The 21,415-nt window shown below is 35.1% G+C and overlaps 1 protein-coding gene across 2 annotated transcripts in view; it reads right to left on the reverse strand.

Moving 5' to 3' along the window:
- The window catches only part of LOC145249008 (palmitoyltransferase ZDHHC23-like), a 48,006-nt gene extending 43,330 nt beyond the window's left edge, over positions 1 to 4,676 (reverse strand). Inside the window, exon 1 of one of the 2 annotated variants that reach the window (XM_080110867.1) lies at positions 4,547 to 4,676. The gene's annotated coding sequence lies outside the window, so the exon portion shown is untranslated. The remainder of the gene's footprint in view (positions 1 to 4,546) is intronic. The other variant, XM_080110868.1, reaches the window with a different exon arrangement.
- Positions 4,677 to 21,415: the final 16,739 nt, after the last annotated feature.

Genomic DNA, 21,415 nt, shown 5'->3' on the forward strand with positions numbered 1-21,415 from the left:
TTGAAAATTTGAAAATTTTATGTTTCAGAAAAAAAAAAAACAATTAAATTACCCCCCCCCCCTCTCCAACTTCGAGTGCTTTCATTTTCTTGTTTTATTTCTTTTTAAGCTAATTTTAAATTTTCCACCCAAAAAAGTGCTATAATGTATTTTTGAAAATTAGAAAATTCTATGTTCTGGAAAAAAAAAAAAAATTAAATTACACCCCCCCCCTCCCCACACACACAACTTGGTGTGCTTTTCTTTTCTTGCTTTATTTCTTTTTCATCTAATTTCAAATTTTCTGCGGAAGATTTGTACGGCATGTGAGAAGACAGTTTGCTTGTTGAAGCCGTCGTTTAAGCAAAAGTGCGAGCATGCGCGTAGCGTAAACGGAAGCTGCAAAATGGTGGAAAGTAGTTCAGTGGTTAATACCATGCAAACGGTAAATTTGCCCAAGTTTGACCTCATTTACCTATAAAAAAAACAAAAAACAAATTAGAGTGGTCGGTGTTCTGTTGTAGCGTATCTGGATATTTACCGTAACATGTTTATTCAGCTCGAAAGTGTACGAGCCCTTTCTAGTCTCGCACAAAAACACGCGTTCACATCTCAAGCCATTTTTCTTGTCATATACATACGCGCACACGTACAAACACGTAGATATATTCACGTTCGCGTACATACACTCACATTCACGTGCATACACACACATGCTAACGTACACACATGTATGCACACATGGGCAACGTAACTTCCCCTTTAAAGGAAATCCATACGTGGGCAAAAGACCACGGGAAACAACTATAAAAGCAAGAGATATAAGCTGTTTCCCTTTTTTTCAATTCGGCTTCGGACCTGAGAGGTCGACAGACCAACCGGTCCCTCCCGGGGCGGGCTCGTCCATGCGCCCCACGTCACCTGCTACTATGTGTGAAGGCAAGAGTCAACAGACAGTACGTACACCTTACACGCTTTCTATCTCCATGGCCTGGATTGACTCTCTCTCTCTTCTCTCTACAACAATAGACTTTCCTTCTCACCAGTTAACAGCGAGAGACACACGCCAAACTGGATTGACTTTCTCACTCTCTCTCTCTACAACAATAGACTTTCCTTCTCACCAGTTAACAACGAGAGATGCACCCCAAACTAAACACGTGCTGTACCCTTTTCTTTCATTTGTTTCTTCACGAAATAAATCCTAGTTCGTTTAATTCAATTTAACATGTTGTTTGTCTCTTCCTCAAAACAATTCATTTTTCCTATTTTGCCACATCCGCAACAAATTGGTGACACCCGAACACGAGATGAACACGCATTTCCTTCTATACCACAAGTCTTGCAACAAACCGGCGACCACGACAAGACGTGAAACGAACACGCATGGTGACTCTACTTTTTTTAAATTAATTGTTTTGAGTGAGACGTGCATTTTGTTTGATAAAGAAAAAAAACGAACATTTCAACAAAGAAAAACAAGTGAACTACTACCGACAAGAAACTCAACGAACTACAATGACGAAACGCCTCGTCAGACTCGGCAGAAAAATAAACATGGAGCTGTCGACTTCATACCGAATATAAAGAAAAATTGGAGCTCGACAAATATTTTTCACGGTTTCCTGACATTACCCTGCAACAAACGCGAGGAGTAAAATCACATAGGCCTATACACATTCTCTCCCGCACAGCAGACGCAACAACAAAGAAACAATTACAGGACATCCCTATTAACACATAGGAAGAAGTTGAATCAACAATACGAGTTGAGATGCACCACGCACACTGATAAACTCACAACTGGAAGTTTCGTTGACAGCTGGCAACTGGACACCACCGTCCAACACGAACGAATGTGCAACAAGCGCCCGTACAAGCAATGTACACACACTACTGCAGACTCACTTGCGAAAACACTGTCAACTGGACACTACCGTTCAGCACGAACGAATGTGCAACTAGCGCTCGTACAGACAATACACACACTACCGCAGACTCACTTGCGAAGACACCATCAACTTGATACATGACGTCAACATGAAACAAAAATTTTCCTTCCAAACTAACAATTCACTTCACTGTCCAAGCAACTCGTTGCAGCACAAAAAAATAAAAAAACAAACAAATGTCAGCCTAAAAAAAGAGTAAGCGCCTTTTCCACATGTAAGTAAATACTTTTTTTTATGAGCACACTCAATTTTTGACGGTTTTTTTTTTAACAACCACACCAACAGCAAAAAAACAGGACGTAAAGTCAAATGCCCAAAACGTTACTTAAAAAAAAAAATATATATATATATATACATACATACATACACAGCATATTTTCTTTTCCTGGGAAGGGGAGTATTGTACGAGTCTTTTCTAGTCTTGCACAAAAACACGCGTTCACATCTCAAGCCATTTTTCTTGTCATACACATACGCGCACACAAACATGTACACACACGTAGATATATTCCCATTCACATGCATACACACACACACACTAATGTACACACATGTATGCACACGTACGCACACATGGGCAACGTCACTTCCCCTTTAGGGGAAATCCACACATGCGCAAAAGACCACCAAAAACAACTATAAAAGCAAGAGACATAAGCTGTTTCCCTTTTTTTCAATTCGGCTTCCGACCTGAGAAGTTGACGGACCAACCAGTCCCTCCCGGGGTGCACACGCCCACGCGCCTCACGTCACCTGCTACTATGTGTGGGGTCAAGAGTCAACAGACAGTACGTACACCTTACACGCTTTCTATCTCCATGGCCTGGATTGACTCTCTCTCTCTACAACAATAGACTTTCCTTCTCACCAGTTAACAGCGAGAGACACACGCCAAACTGGATTGACTCTCTCACTCTCTCTACAACAATAGACTTTCCTTCTCACCAGCCAACAGTGAGAGACGCACGCCAAACTGGATTGACTCTCTCACTCTCTCTACAACAATAGACTTTCCTTCTCACCAGCCAACAGTGAGAGACGCACGCCAAACTGGATTGACTCTCTCACTCTCTCTACCACAATAGACTTTCCTTCTCACCAGTTAACAGCGAGAGACGCATGCCAAACTAAACATGTGCTGTACCCTTTTCTTTCATTTGTTTCTTCACGAAATAAATCCTAGTTTGTTTAATTCAATTTAACACGTTGTTCGTTTCTTCCTCAAGACAATTCATTTTTCCTATTTTGTACGACTGGGGGATATATATAATACATCCACTTAGTCCACTACAAAAGACAGTGTTTATCGATGTAGTGGAAAATTAGGTGCTAGTGCAGAGAGTGATCCGTGCTATTTTTTTAAATCGTATTTCCAAGTTTAATTAAAGTTTTATGATACTTTTTTTTTATTCAATTGTAAGGTTAAAGTATAGAATAGGTACAAAACACCCTCCCCTCCCCATGTTAAGAATGACTTTTTAAATAATAACGTTATTATTTATGTCCGGATCATTCTCTGCACTAGTACCGAAAATTTAAAATGGCACCGCCACCGAACTCTCTGCTGGCTGGACACGGTAAGTTTGGGAAAATGAGTTAAAAATAAAAAATATACAAAATACTGTTAGAAACTCGCTCAACATATGTTAACGTGATATAGGCTTACATATATTCGGTAGGTTTTTAACAGTATTTTGTATATTTTTTTAGTTTTTTCATTTTTAACTAATTTTTATATATTTGTTTTTTTTTTAACCTTTTTCGAATCTATGTGCATTATAATACAAACCTGCTTCTTTTAAATGGTATAAAAATTAGGATGATAATATTAAATTAAATTAAATTAAAGTTACATCGTGTTACATATAGCGGGGGGGGGGAATCTGTGGCGCGGGCGCGTGTTGGGGTTACCTATTAACCTGAGAATATTATCCATAAAAAAAAAAAATTTTTTTTAAATCGCACGGCCCGTATTCTCCATATATATCAAAATAACTTATAGTGACAAGACAAATTGGTGCTAATGCACTTACTGATCCGCGCTATTTTTTAAAATCCTATTTCCAAGTTTAATTAAAGTTTTATGGTCTGTTTTTTATTCAATTGTAAGGTTAAAGTATAGAATAGGTACAAAACACCCTCCCCTCTCCATGTTAAGAATGGCTTTTTAAATAATAATGTTACGGATCAATAAATGCACTAGTACCGACAAATTAAGTTAAAATGCAATGTAAATAAATCGGTAAGTGTTTTTTTCGTCTTCTATTTTTTGTTTGACAATTCAGGAACCCTAGTTTCGTTTTGTGTCGCCTTTCGGTTAATATCGTAATTCGTTACCTGATTTTATCGAGCAGATAATCAGCGTACATGGGGGCTGGTCTATACGCGCATCTTCATTAGTTGTAGCAGTTTTTTTTTTTTTTGTTTTTCTTTTTTTTTCGATAACAAAACTACAGGTTCAAATTTAAAAACGAAGGCACACGCCTCACGAAAAAAAAATGACTCATTAATAATTTCGAAATGAAAATGATTCATCGCTTCAATACGGGAGGCTTAAATCTATAAAATAAACAAAATTGTAAAACTATTTTCTGAATGAATCAAACGAAACTTACTTGAGCTAGGTGATAGCGTTTCAGTTATAAATCCATGACACAACAAGTGACCAGAAATTGGCATCTAAAAAAAAATAGTTTTCTTTGGTTCAACACCGGAATTTGCAACCGGTGTCAAGTCAAGTTTTTTCCCCTTTCAAAATTTGTTTCAATGATCGACGAAAATTTTAAATCCTACGTATATTTTTTTTAATTTTTCTGTAAAATAATAAAATATATATATATATACCCCATAATCGGCATCAATTCCCCTCCCCTAGCCAACCCCTCTGCCCAACCCCAACACACCCTACATGCAACCTCCACGACTCAACACGGAAATTGTTTACGTATAACAGGTAAGAAAGTGCACATGGAAATGTACAACCAACCGATGCCTCATATGCATAGGCGCATACCTTAGAGTATGACACCCCAATATAGCCTTCCGCCTAAACTGATCGATAACACCATAAAAAAAAATAAATAAATACCCCAACTAAGAACAATAACTACAGCACTCAATCCCCATATAAACCACCCCAAACTCCTCCCCAAAATCTATAAACATGGCTCCCTAGGACCACTATCCCGGGTACGTGGGCGCTTATTAATGCGTATGTAAGTATATGTGGATGACACCCGTGCCCACATTTACGGCATGTCACGCTATATACCCGCATGTTTGTTGTGCCAGTTGGCACAGTTTAATATTCAAATTTAAAATCGTTAAATACAATTTAGGCGCGCAGTGCAATTGATTGTTTCGGCGCGTTAAAAAAATGAAAAATGACACCCACGCAAATTCCGGCGTGACCTTTATATACCAAAGGAGCGGACGTAGTTGAAAGCACCCCATGTGATGTCTTCCGTCCAATGGAATTCCTCCTAGGACATATTTTAAAACTGATTTTCTAGAGCTCGTTTGGAGCCAATCAAATCATATATAAACATGCACAAACACAAAATCTATCTCTTTAGTCTCTTAGCCTTTCGAGCATTCTTTCGTTTCTTTAAACTCTTCCGACTCATTCAACGCTTTCTCATTAGGACTTGCCCCGCGTGCAAAAATCAATTATTTCATTTCCACTGCTCCGCGCATTAATACTCTCTTTTAACAGACGAACATTAATATTGTCTCTGTTACATATTTGAACATTCAAAGAACAAAAAAAAAAGGGACTCTCCATCTTTCATATGAACTCAAAAAAAAGGAACTCTGAAATATTGAGAACTATGTTTTGCTTGTTATTGGTTGTTATTTCTATTCCGGAAATAAACCTCCGTTTGTGTTGCACATAAGATTTCTTATTTTCAATTTTATTATTTGTGGAGGAAGTCAGTTCCCAAAAAAAAGGCCAGGCGACCCCCACAATGTATATGCGTGCGCACATATCTGTGCCTGAGGGAGTGTGGGTATATATCTTTGCAGATGTGTATAACGAGAGCATATGTGTCTGCATATGTGTATGCGTGTATGCATGTATATCTGTGTACATGCATGCGTGTGGGAACGTGCATCTGTATGCTATATTTGTATGCGGAGGAGTACGCCGGCGCGCCCATGTGCAGCCACATCTATCCAAAAAAAAAACATTATGTATAGAACCCTGAGAATGAGTTTATGCTCATATCTATGTATAACCATGCCTACATCGAACGAAAGTATTGCGCCTATGTACCCACAAATGAACTTAGATTTACATCTATCAGACAAATATGTCTATACCAATAACTGTCTGTATAACTGGGTGTATATGTGTGTGTATGCACGCACGTGTACATCCATGTGGGCATCCGTGTGTACATTGGGTACCGATGTATATGTGCACGTACCTGTGTATGCGTGTGTGAATGTGAAAGTATATGTTCCCGCTGCCTGCTGTCCACATAGTGTGTGAGAGTGTGCAGCTATGTATGTATGCATGTATGTATGTATGCATGTATGTATGTATGTATGTATATATGTCGATGTATGTGTTCACAAGTATTGGTATCTGTATGTGCGCCTGCATGGATGCGTGGGGTGCAAGTATGCCTGAATCAATATGCGCATATGAGCCCATATAATCGCCTCCCTGGGGGTAGGGGCGTCGATGTCTGTGTGTATCTGTGTATGAGCACATCCATGCCTACGCACGCGTACCCAAATTTTAGCACCTTAAAGAAAATTTGACGTAAGCGAGAGCAACGCGAGTGTCTATGCATGCAGGCGCACATATTTTTTTTTTTTTTTACACAGTGATCACCACTTATCAAGGCCCGGAAGCCACTCAGGGATAAGGGTTATTGCAAGTACATTACGTTAGTGTGGAGATTTGATGAAGTGTTTACTTAAGGGGGCGGTTCATTAGGAATTTGTTAATGCATATATACATATATGTTAATGCATATATACATATATGTTAATACATATGTGCATATATTTGCACGCCAGGGCAGGGCTGTATGTGTACATGTGACCATTTCTTTTAAGTATATATGTGTGTACCCGTCTCCGCGACCGCTAGCTAACCCTCTCCAAACAATTAACAACAAAATAAAAAATAAAAATAAATAAACCGAACCATAGCCCCCCCCGCCTCTAAACATACAACAGGCCAAGACATACTTACCAAGAAATCATCTCACCAACAAGACGAACTTTAACATTAAGACTCGAATTTTAAAGTAAACCCCCCTCCCCCCACCTCCACATATTCCCCTTCCCCCCCATGTATCCCTATGCCCTCAGCCACACCAGAAATGAACTTCCCAGACCCTCCCCCACAAGTTCCTTAAACTCCAAAACTAAAACATTGCTGACATACCAAGCGCCCCCTCCCACCTTCCCACCTTGTTTCCTTCCTCTCTTTCTTCCGCCCTCCTCACCTCCCTTGACCTCATTCACTCTTTCACTCTTTCATCCCAAAATAGCGAACATTTCTGTAAAGGTCTGTGGAAGCTACAGACGGCCAAAAAAACGGCTGAATAGCTAAAACAATAATGTAACTTAACAGAAAGATACGGTAATAAAAATAAAACGCATATTTGCTCTACAACAGTATTGAGCACTTTCTTCAGTTTTTATTAATTACCATTTCCACTACATATATACATATATATATATATATATATATATATATATATATATATGAATGGAAATATATAAAAAAGAATACGAAAAGTATAAAAGCTTATAACTTTTCTTTATTCGTTTTCAATTGGTGACCTGCAGAAATACAAAATAATATTATGAGAAAAAATTAAAAAACTTTTTTTGCATACATATATATATATATATATATATATATATATATATATATATATATATATATATATATATATATATATAACTTTATTCGATTGGCAAAATTTTAGAATAATTATAAAGAAGTGAACCATTTATTTATAAATTTCAATGTCGGTGTGGTGCCATCTATATAGGCAAGACGACCCAGCGTCTTCAGGTCAGAATCGCCCAACATGTTCCCCTTTTCATCCGAGATCATCAACCTACCACCAGAAAATCTCAACTGATAGAATCGTCCATCGGCCAACACTTGGTCGATAAAAAGGAGTGCGGTCTTGTTTTCTCTCCGGAGTGTTTTTCTGTTTTGTACCGAGGACGTACAAAGTTCCACCTGTCTGTCCTCGAAGCACTTGCCATCATTGCCAGCCCCCCTACTTTGTGCAAGCAGAGAAACCTCCGGCTTCAATTAGAATTATTTGGGTAGTTAGGTTTTTTTTTTTTAACCTCCTCTCCGCTCTTACTCCATACCACTACCAAATATTCTAAAAAAATAATAATTTTCAGACTTATGACCCTTGAAAATGTTAGTCTGAACAAAAAGCGCTTCGGGTATATTTTAACGATCTTGTTTTTAATCGACTTATTTATTTTATTGAATTGTACATGTGTTACATGCGACTTGCCCCAATTTTTTTTTTTTTTTTTTCCTTTTCCTCACCCCGTTTTCCATCTTATTTTAGTTGATTGAATTTACACGATGGTTCACTTCTTTATAATATATATATATATATATATATATATATATATATATATATATATATATATATATATGTGGATTTTATGTGTGCACGCACGAGTTTGTTCCCTATGTACTTTGTGTATCTGGCAGTGTTCTTAGATAGGTTTTATGTCAGAATGTCTTCGATAATATCGATAATCGAAAAAATCTGATGAAAGAAAGAACAGGCGATTTTGATCAAAGTTAACACCTTGTACATCCTAACATCACAAGTGGATTTTAGAAGTTTTATCACCACACATGTAGAAAGGCCCAGCATATAAAATCAACAGTAGGTTCTTTGATATGACATGGGTGCGTTCTAAATGAATGTTTCTGTTTAAAGCACAATTGAACCATGATACTTAACTTTTGCATTTTAAGCCGTTATATATAAAAGTAATTTTATAAAATTAACACTAGGTTCTCTACAGTGCAATGTAGACTGCAATGTATTGTGGACTAAGTCACTGTGGGGAGTCATGTGAAGTCATGTCACTGGCTACTAGAATGGGTAGTTGGCGACTGGAAGCATTGGCGGCTGCAGAAGCAAGCTGTGGCCAATAGAAAGAAACTGTAAAAGTTGCAGGAATCGATGGGAGTTGCAGGAATGAGCTGGAGTCGCTGGAAACTGCAGGAACTAGAGTAGCAGGCTGTGAGGGGAGTCCCAGTAGCCTAGTAGTAGCAGAGAGTGAAGTGTGTATCGCATTCAGGTAGTACTATTTGAATTACAGTAATAGTTTGTGGTAGTTACTCCCGTAAAAGGTGTTTGAACTACTGCTACTACTGCAGTTTAGTCCCTCAGCTACTGGGCTCATCGACTTGATTTGAGCATATCAATGTGGGGATCTGGGTGGCTCCTTGTTCCCAAGCTCTTCTGGGGATTTGCTGTGAAAGTCGTTCACTTTATTGAAAGGTACTCTGATTGCAGGCGATGGTATCAATAAACAAACAAATGGCTATAATTAATTTTAGGCAGCATTTCTTACTGGCAAAAATGTCTGTGGCGTTTATTCCATGTAAATATAATATTTTCTGTTCGAAATAAAAATCTGTTGTTTTTGTTTTGTTGTAAAAAATTAAGTTTTATGTATTTTTATTTGTTGAAAAAAGTTGTTGCTATTTTTAGCATGTATGGCGATGGCGTGTTTGGGTGGTGTCAGTCATGTGTCTGTCTCTACCGGTTGGTGTGTTTCTAATTTGTTTACAAAAAATGGAAGTGGTCCTGACACACTGCCCCAAACTCTCACAGTGTTTCAGTTTTGCGACATTAGCAGTAAATTCGAACATTTTTTACAATAGCTAACAAAGCAAAAAAGAAGTGAAAAATAAATAAATGTTATCAAAGGCAAGACAACTTACTCTTCTATCTACCTACCTAGATAATTTTTGGTTTGTTTTATTTTGACTTATTTGAAAGCGTTTTTTTTTTTTAATTATTGGCAAACAAAAGTAGTGTCAAGCCTGATAAGTTAACAATAAAAAAAATGGCAATCCCTTGTTAATCCTCTGTCTCCCCTCCAATATGTACCCCCTGTACAAGATCCCCTAATATGTCTATAGCTAGATGTTGCATCCCTATTTTCTTACCTAGCATTTCCTCTACTCTGATAAGAAGCATTCGGTTTTGAAATGCCATGTATAAACAGCTTTGATAACCCTTATGCCCTGTATTGTATCCCTTTATTTCAAATTTATGAATAAATCTCTACGTATCAGTATATATTTTTCTATTATCAATAACTTTTCCTATTGTATATATATATATTCCAATATTTTTCCTGATTCCAATACAATTACCGATTCCGTACTAAATTCCCAATTCTGATAAAAGTACCAATTCCGATTCTGATTCTTTATAAATCTCTAAATATTTAACTATAGAGTTGTTTTTTTCCCCTGATTTCTGTAAAAAAAAAAAACATGTTAAATGTGCAGATATTTTCCTAAACGTAAAATTACACTTGTGCATGATGATCTATTGATTTTACCTTTATTGGTATTTTAAAATCAATAAATATTTATTATTTTATCATTATTACCGTCTGTTCGCACTTTTCTCAATAACTGAGTCTTGGAAATTTTTGAAATTTTGCACAAACATTAAACATGATATGAGTAAAAAAGTAACAGAACGGATTTTCTGGGAAAACTCTGGTTGACAATTTTGTGCTTAAAAAAATTGATACCTTAGATTTTTATAAAACTTCCTGAAAAGTTGTAACTAACTGATTTCTCTATAATTTTATTTGTATATACTTCGTGATAGCTCTTGGGTGTGCCTCAGGGGCTCTTTTAGGACTAATAAAAACACTCCATTTTTGGGACAATTTTACCATATTTGTCCAAAATTTCCTGTGTATGTCTATTTATTAGCAGTTTTGCATGGTGCTGAACTCCAATTTAAATATGCTAAAGCCTTGGGGACTTTTGGGGCTAAATATGGGAGTGGGGGTGGAGGCAAATGCTGAACTTATTAATTTTTTTTTATGCCTCGTTTACTGTGCACTCACGGGGGACCATGGATGCTTCACTTGTTTTATTTTAGCTTCTTACATCCAGTACACCATGCCTTGTCTGAAACCATTTCCATAATATAATGTAAACAACCTACTATTGCTTGGTTGTTTATTTTACTCTTTGAACCGATACCGCTCAAAACCATTGGTATCATGTTCAATATCTTCTGATTTTCTTTATTGATACAATAAAGCGATATTCTTCACTTTTTATTAAATAACTTTTTATTAAATAATTTTTTATTAAATAACTTTTTATTAAATAACTTTTTATTAAATAACTTATTATTAAATAACTTTTTATTAAATAACTTTTTATTAAATAACTTATTATTAAATAACTTTTTATTAAATAACTTTTTATCAAATAATTTTTTATTAAATAACTTTTTATTAAATAATTTTTTATTAAATAATTTTTTATTAAATAATTTTTTATTAAATAACTTTATATTAAATATTTTTTTATTAAATAATTTTTTATTAAATAACTTTTTATTAAATAACTTTTTATTAAATAACTTATTATTAAATAACTTTTTATTAAATAACTTTTTATTAAATAACTTTTTATTATATAACTTTTTATTAAATAATTTTTTATTAAATAACTTTTTATTAAATAACTTTTTATTAAATAATTTTTTATTAAATAACTTTTTATTAAATAACTTATTATTAAATAACTTTTTATTAAATAATTTTTTATTAAATAATATTTTATTAAATAACTTTTTATTAAATAACTTTTTATTAAATAACTTATTATTAAATAACTTTTTATTAAATAACTTTTTATTAAATAACTTTTTATTAAATAATTTTTTATTAAATAACTTTTTATTAAATAATTTTTTATTAAATAACTTTATATTAAATATTTTTTTATTAAATAACTTTTTATTAAATAACTTTTTATTATATAACTTTTTATTAAATAACTTTTTATTAAATAACTTATTATTAAATAACTTTTTATTAAATAATTTTTTATTAAATAACTTTTTATTAAATAACTTTGTATTAAATAACTTATTATTAAATAACTTTTTATTAAATAACTTTTTTATTAAATAACTAGCAGGATCCGTGGAAATTCCACAGAATGAGAAATATTTTTAATCAAGAAACATGTTTTCATAAAACTGATATTTTTCTGGATAGCGTAAAAAAATAGTTTTATTAGGCTTAAAAACAAATAACAGTAGCGCTAGTAGCTTAGTGGGGGATGCTCTTTTCCTGCAACCTCTCTCCCAAAGAAGAGACGTTGTGAGCCTGTCTTTGTTTTATCGTTACTTCCATGGCAAATGTTCGTCTGAGCTCCAATCTCTGGTCCCACCTCGCCAATCTTTCACAATAAACACCCGTCTAGCTGAAACCACTGTCATTAATTTTCCCCATTCTTAATCTGTGCCTAAATCAAAACGTAGATTCCATGAACAAAGCTTCTTTCTTAGAAGTGCACACCTGTGGTACTCTCTTCTGTTTGCCTGTTTACCTCCTGACTATAACTTGGATGTCTTCAAGTCCAACATAAACAAATTCCTGATGAACCACCCCCTTAAGTAAGACACTTTATCAAATCTCCAATACTAACGATTACTACGATACTATCCCATTGATTACTGTACATGCAATAACCCTTATCCCTGAGTGGCTTCCAGGCCTTGATAAGTGGTGACCTCCATGTAAAAAAAAAAAAAATATGAGTTTAATAACATTTCTCTGAAAATAGTGTCCATTGCATTTTAAATATAAAATTGACCCAAATGAGATAAATTAATAAGTACTAATAAACACCTAGAAAGTAATATTGTGCTACATAGTTCAATAAAAATGATGAAATAACATTGTGAGAGACAATCTTTTGTTGTAAGTATTAGAGTCTTATTGTTAACTGAATTAACCTGCAGTAGGAAAAACTTACGAGCATAAATAACATACAATGACTTACCAGACTAAGCCCAAGTACATAAATGCATATTTATTACAATATCGAGAAACGTGAATGAAAGCAGAAACACTACAATACAGAATAATACAATAAAGCGGTACTAAATTTTGTGGTGGCTCAATCGTGAGTCGTAGATAATAACATTCATTCTAGAGTCTTAATTTAATTCAAGTAGACATCGTTCCCACGAGGGGTAAAAACATCCATTCCCTTCTGGTGCCAGGACTCTCTCTGTCCTTCAAGGGAAGAAACTCTCCTGTCTACTTCGTAATCGATGTTGTTTGCCCTACACTATCTTTAATTTACTCCTTCAGTCCAGCACCTCTTGGCAGACAATGTTCGTTTTTTTTTTTTTTGCTTTGTTTCTTTCGAATGTTCCCTTTTTTTACATAATGTTTTATTGACTTCTTTCTTTGGTGAAGAACTGCTGCACATCGAAATTGCTACAAGTTTATTTCTCACACCATTATAAAAAATGATCATATATTATTATAATGATATTCGAAAACGAGGCTACATCAAAGGGAGGTCACTTTCGTATTTTTGTTCGAGGTTGTAAGATTTTAAAGCCAAATTTCACAAATTCGGCCTTTTTTTTTTTTTTTTTTGGCCTTCAAAAATTGTATTTGGCCTTTTTCAAAGTTTAACATACAGACTAAGAAAGGAACAAGCAGAATTATCACTCTGATTTTTTCTACCAAATCAAGCAAACCATTATTGTTCTTATTAATATCCTGTTTATTCATTTCTAAATTAAAGAACATATCTGTCGTATCACGAGTCGGAAATGAAGAACAAGAAAGTTTAGAATTTAAAGTTACTTACATTAAAGAGAATCCACAGACAACATTCCTTGGATTCCTTTGTCCTGAGAACCTTTTGGTTATTAGAAAATAAATCCTAACAAACGAACTCCAAAAGTCATGCTTGGGAGAACATAAGAATCTTGTATCTAAATTTACAATTGTGTGTAGGACATGAGAGTACCTAATCACACAACCGTAGAACCCGTGCTGTTTCTTATTTTATTTTTCTAAGACACACACACATTAGAATTTATAAATTCATTTGCACAGGAATTACAGCATTCACCCACACCAAACCTCTTGCATAAAAAAACAGGACGTTTGAGAAATAGCCGATGTAGCTGAAGGCATTTTTTTTTTTTTGTGTCAAAAATATGAATTTTTGACCAATCAGGGCTTGATTTAAAAAACTTATTTTTGCAAGCCTCTGGGAGCCGCTAAAGAAATGTAAAAGGCACGGAGAACTTCTCTCATCAGAGAAAGGGATAATCAACACCAACAACGCTCGCCGAGTGAAATTCAGTAGCTGAAATGACAGCTTTTCTCGCACGTCAAAGAACGTTGCTTGGCTCTCTGTTTCTCTCACTTCGCCACAACACGGAATTTTTTCTCTCATGCTCAAGTCTTCACCTTCTTCCTCCCTTCCTTCTTTTATATCGACTGCCACCTTGGCGCACACTAAAAGGTCATTTCTTTTCTTTTAATGAAAATGAACAAAAGTTTATTTGACATTATTTGGTAGTGTATTTCTTTTTATTTATTTGTTTCAGGGGATTTATGCAAGTCCCCAACAAACCTTCTAGTGCTGAAGCCAATATTCTCCAAGAAGGATAACTTTTGAACCATTTGTCCAAGAGCTGTTTGACTATCAATAAAGAAATTCTAACAGATGATCCCAATTAAGATTTGAAGATCATACTTAGGAGGGCATGTTTATACAGTTTGAAAATCAGGTAGATAAGTGGAGAACATGAGAGTTTGTAACGTTTAGTTTATTTATTGGAATTCATTATTGCGATGAGTATTATTTATTCATTTATTTATTGCGGGTCATCTTTTAGTAGTTGTTTCATAACGTTTCGGCCAACTATTCCTCTGCCTTCCATAGTTGTTTTTCGTCTCATCACATTTTGGGCCAACTAAGCCTCTGGCCGACTTTGGGTAGGATTGAAACCACTATCTTCAGACAATTCTCACCTGGAACCGTAGAAAGTCAATGTTTCTATCCACTGTGCCATGTGCCCTGAAGGGCGATCAAGGTTGGATTTTTTGGTCTTATAAATCCATATTTCTTTATTGTTTTTTTTTTTTACATGCGGGTCACCACTTATCAAGGCCCGAAGGCCACTCAGGGATAAGGGTTATTGCGTGTACAGTAATCAGTGAGATAGTATTGTAGTAATCATTAGTATTGGGGGTTTTGATAGAGTGTCTTACTTAAGGGGGCGGTTTGTCAGGAGTTTGTTTATGTTGGACTTGAAGACGTCCAAGTTGTAGTCAGGTGGGAAACGGGCAAACGCCAGAGAGTTCCACTGGTGTGCAGTTCTAAGAAAGAAGCTTTGCTCATGGAATCTACGTTTGGATTTAGGCACAGATAAAGAGTGGGGAAAATTATTGACAGTAGTTTCAGCCAGACGGGTGTTTCTCATGAAAGATTGGCGAGGGGGGACGAGGGATTGGAGCTCAGATGAGCACCTGCCATGGAAGTAACGATAAAACAAAGACAGGCTCGCAACGTCTCTTCTGTGGGAGCGAGGTTGCCGGGAAGAGAAAAGGGCATCTCCCACTAAACCACGAAGTCTATTTTGTACTCTATCAAGGCAGGATAGGCTGTTTTTAGCAGCTCCTGCCCAGATGTGGTAGCAGTACTCCATCCTTGGACGTACTTATTATCTGGTCTTCCATTGTCGAGTCCGTACCGAATGGTATATATTATTTAATCAATTGGAATGTTTATTAAGATGAGTATTATTTATTTATTGCGAACTATTATCCGCATCTTTTAGGTGCTGCTTCACAAATATTCCTCTGGCCTTCGTCAGGTGGTTACCGCGACGGGATAGGAACTCTAATTCTCCTAACTGCATTCTCAGCAATTACTGCCTTCCATAGTTGTTTTTCATCTCACCACATTTTGGCATGGAGATGTTGAATATCCACGGTTCCAGGTGAGCATTGTCTGAAGATAGAAGTTTCAATCCTACCCAAAGCCGTTCAGAGGTTTTGTTGGCCAAAACGTGGTGAAACGACAACAATTAACACACATTCATTTTCTTTTCCATTTATTCAAACATACATTCAATTCAATTAACTTAATTATATTTTTAAAAAATATGGTAATGTCGCTAAATAAGGTTTGCGGGTGACATGAGAAAAATAAGGCATTAAAAATGTTTCTTATTTTAAACATTATTGCATGAGGAATCATTTCGTGTTAAAATTCAATTTATTTTACTCATCGAAACTCAAGAAATGCACGATTAAAATGTGTAAATATTGAATGACTAAAAAATCAACATGGCTGCCAATTGTTGTAATGTTATCATTATTGTGTGTGATCGTCTAATGTTCTGTCTATTTGTGATATATTCATCTCTAAGTGTTCATATGCTTTTGTGTGTGTGTGTGTGTGTGTGTGTGGTACATGTATTTTGGACATACCTTCTTCGTGCGTCGTTGATCTTGTCCACCTGGAATTCATCTTGTTCTCAGAGAGGAGACTGGAAACCTGTTTTGGACGAATATTCATTCACTCCAAGACGATGAATAGTCCTATATAGTTTTTATTCACTTTCTAAGTGTTGATCGCAGAAGAATGGAAAGTGAATGTCTTTGCTTGCATAGGTCTTATTTTCACACACGTCAGGATCTCCCACCCCTGGTAGTGAAGGGGAGGGAACGACCTGTGAAGCCGTCTGTTCTTGTCTACGTCCAAACCCAAAACTCACAGACTCCAGTTAACCTGATCACGTGACTCACATGCAGATCCGATCAGCTGACCATCACTTCCGGTAAAATGTGTCTACAACATCATTTAACATATTTCTTTCTTATTTTTGATCTATTTCCTAACACAATTGCCATTTCATAGACCAGGAAGCAACCATGACCTTGCAAACAAAAACCAAGGTCGAGTCAAAACGGAACAAATTGACAGAACTTCTGTGAATCTATTCTGTACTTTGATCTGCGTATCTTTATGAATTTATGTGGAGAGAGCGAGTGACACAAATAAGTTCCGTCTCCCTGCTTCCCACCGGACTACAACTTGGATGTCTTCAAGCCCAATGTTAACAAATTCCTAATGAACCGCCCCCTTAAGTAAACACTTCATCAAATCTCCACACTAACGTAATGTACTTGCAATAACCCTTATCCCTGAGTGGCTTCCGGGCCTTGATAAGTGGTGATCACTGTGTAAAAAAAAAAAAAAAGTTCAGCAAAATCCTTTCCTGTATCGCTTGCATTTCATGACAATTTAAACAAGTTTTATTTTTACTTATGTAAAATAAATGAAAGAAAAAAAAAACATGAAAAGAAATTAAACAAATTTAAAAAAATTTTTTATTTTAAATTAATTTTTTTTCTATACTTTAGAAGGACAAATAATTCATGCAACTTTTAAACAACTTTAATTTTTTAATAAAATTTAGTTTTTATTTAAAAATGAAAAATAATTCATGCAGAATAAACGCTTTAAATTCCAGTCCTCTTTCAAAACATTCTTCCGTTATCAAAACACTTTATTATTTCCATAACATTGTCACCAGTTCAAATGTCGATCACTCACATCTCTACCCGGAACATCCGACATTGCCCGAGTCATAATATAATATACACACAAAAAAAAGCAAGCATGAACTTGTGGAAAAAACTAATGAAAACCACTACACTAGCTGAGGTCGCCAATCATTATACCCCCAGGAGATGTTGACTATAGCGAGTAAGATAGAGGTTAGTGATTAAAAGAGCGAATCCAAATGAAGTAGTAAACGAAAGAAGGTAGCAATTAAAGCCATTTGCTTTTTAGCGTTCGTTGGAATCACTGCACAATTCAATCACCACCTACTCTAAAAATATGCAAGCAAAAAAAAAAAACAAAACATGAAATAAAAGTTAAACAATTTTTTATTTTAAATGAAATTTTTTTCTATGCTTTAGAATGACAAATAATTTAAGCAACTTTTATTTTTAAGTAAAATTCAGTTTTTATTTAAAAATGAAAACTAATTTATACAGAATAAATGCACGCGACGCAGCAAACGATTTCGCCGAATTTATTTGTGCTGCTCGTTCTCGCCATAAAGATGTTATATATAAACTCCTTTTATTAGCTTGTGACTCATTTTTTTTTCCTTTTTTTTTTTTTTAACACAGTGGTCACCACTTATCAAGGCCCGAAAGCCACTCAGGGATAAGGGTTATTGCAAGTACAGTACGTTAGTGTGGAGATTTGATGAAGTGTTTACTTAAGGGGGCGGTTCATTCGGAATTTTTTTTTTTTATTATTTTTTGTTTTTTACATAGGCATCACCACATTATCAAGGCCAAGAGGCCACTCAAGGATAAGGGTTAAAGAGTGTACAGTAGAAATTGGACAATATAGTAATCATTAGTAATGAAAATTTGGTAAATTTGATAACTTATATAGAACGGCTCATCAAGAACTTATTTACGTTAGACTTGAACACAACCATATTGTAGTCAGCCAGAAAGCAGGAAAACGGAAGACAATTCCACAGGCGTGCAGTTCTAAGAAAGAAGCTTTGTTCATGGAATCTACGTTTAGGTACAGATAAAGAGTGGGGGGAATTATTGATAGTTTGTACAGCTAGACGAGTGTTTCTTGTGAAAGTTTGGCGAGGGGGGACCATAGATTGAAGCTCAGTCGAACACTTTGAAGATTGTAATGCTGGGCATGGGGCAGCCAAACCAGCTGCCAACATTGCCTTGCCTTTTATTGAAACCAACCGAGAGCTCTTTTTAGTATCCTCGTTATTCCCTTAAATGCAATTGTCTGGATCTCTTTTGCACTTGGTTGTGGCTGCGTATGTGTCAGAACATATATAATACAACAAAACATTGACAACATACCTGTCTTCTGCTGGTGCCTCTGGGAGATTCGTCGATTATCCTTGGGGGATCTGGAACCTGTTTTAACAAAGATGCTTTTGAGACAGCGACTTTTTTATATATATTTGCTTTATTCACTCCCAGGCATTTCATCACAGTAGAACTGGAGTAAATGACAACCTTTGGCTTGTGGTTTCTCTGCATCCATCTGTAATTTGATTGGCTCCATACTTTCTTCTTCACTGCAACCTCTCTCTCAAACGTGATGTTTCTAGTCTCAATCTTTTCTACAAATATTCTTATTGCATGTGTTCCTCAGAATTGTCTGCTCTATTCCCTGCTTTCTCTGTTCCTGCTCGTTTGACTCGGTCTAGAGTTCTCCATCAATCTGTTGTTTTAATACCTCATTGCAATACAGCTTCCTATTCCAGTAGCTTCTTTCCAAGTGTAACATTACCGTTACAAACAAAATAAATAAAAATCTGGCTTGTCATTTTTTCTCATTTACTAAGTTTTATTAAATATTACTCGTCTGTCTCGACACCACTTAAAGTCTCTCGCTGCCACATGTCCATCTAACCTGGCATGCATTTCTCTTTCTACCGACCTTGATTTTACACATTCATTTTCTTCAACACACTCTTTGCTTCTCTCCCACGTATGAGGTGTCCTTTTTCTTGTCGCGCCAACTCACGTACACTTCCTTATTTGGATTTGCGTCTTTTTCGGCTACTATTGCTGCTACAAATCTCTTCGCAAACCTTTGCTGCTGCTGATGATTTTCCGATACGCTCATATGCACTATGTTACACAAGAACTGCAAGGTTGTGGAACTCTCTTCTTGCTCACTGTTTTCCTTCTATCTACAACCTTGGTCTTTTCAAGGCTAAGATCAATAAGCATCTCCTGCCTATAAAATAATCAGCTTTTGTACTTGTTAACTTTACATCAAGTGGCTTCATGCCTTGTCTCGAGCAATGTTCATAAAAAATGATAACGATTGTCTAGTAATTTGCATCTCCAGTCTTTCATGTTGGATTTAAAGTGCGTTAGTTGTTGGGCTTCTTCAGATTCATTTTTAGAGTTCTCCGGAAAATGAAAGACGTGAACTGTGATTGTTCTAAATAGCCCAGCTGTGGCAAACACGTACAATTTTGCCGAAACCCAAGATGGAAAAAAAATGTGACAATATTATTGGATCGAAAAAAGAGGTTGATGGGAAACTTAGGTTTTCTGGGGCGAGTAGACGCCGATGATTGACATTTTTCCCAGAATTTGGGAAAAACAAATTCCATTCCAATGAGAGAAAGAGATGATGTAATTATTGGTACAGTGAGTGCATCTCTATGTAAATATTTAGCCGATAAACTCTTAAACTAATAGTCACATAATATTGAAATTAATAGTAATCAGGTACTTGTACAGTTTAATAAAGACATTCAAAAATGAAAAAAAAAAAAAAAAAAGTTATATTGTACGTATCCGTTTTGGACTGGAGATCTCTGAAAAAAATTTCATTTAATTTGCTAAAGTATTTTTTTTTTTTTACAGCGGAAAAGCATGTTCTTATGAGAGCGCGTTGAAGTCAACCATTATGGAATTAGTTGAACTCGCCAAAGGGAGATAACTCCAGTGAAAGCGCTGACACTCCCTCCCCATCTTTATTACTAGCTTTTATTCCTAAAAATCGAACCTTTTGCTCGGTATCACAATGAATTGTTTTTCGCTTAAAAAAAAAAAAAAAAAAAAAAAAAAAAAATACTTGATGAAATTTGCAATATAACCTTTTTTTTTTTTTTTTTTTTCGATAATTTCATTTTTTAATGTCTCGATTAAACTGTACAAGTACCAGTAATTGTACACCAAGAATGGTTTACAATGAGTAAAATCTTTGTTTGGATTGATTAACGCATACAGATATATATCAGTACGTTGAAATGCAAACCGTTCCTTTCAACTTGTCAAGATATTTTTACTTCTTTTTGTACATGTCCAAATTCAAATCATTTCTTCGTCATTATATATTTCTTCTCTATCTCTCGATAGCTACATCAGTAGAAGATGCAGTTGAAGCACGAAATTCATTGGTTTTGATTCTAGCTGATGGCATCCAAGTCACTTCCGTAAACTTTTGAAATCACTGCTATATATTAAATGCAATGTAATATTCAATAGAGAATTGCTATATATTAAATGCAATGTAATATTCAATAGAGAACTGCTATATATTAAATGCAATGTAATATTCAAAAGAGAACTGCTATATATTAAATACAATGTAATATTCAATAGAGAATTGCTATTTATTAAATGCAATGTAATATTCAATAGAGAATTGCTATTTATTAAATGCAATGTAATATTCAATAGAGAATTGCTATTTATTAAATACAATGTAATATTCAATAGAGAACTGCTATATATTAAATACAATGTAATATTCAATAGAGAATTGCTATTTATTAAATACAATGTAATATTCAATAGAGAATTGCTATTTATTAAATGCAATGTAATATTCAATAGAG

The sequence above is a fragment of the Euprymna scolopes genome, chromosome 27 (genome assembly GCF_053919585.1).
Source record: "Euprymna scolopes isolate OS-2025 chromosome 27, ASM5391958v1, whole genome shotgun sequence".
NCBI lineage: Eukaryota > Metazoa > Mollusca > Cephalopoda > Sepiida > Sepiolidae > Euprymna > Euprymna scolopes.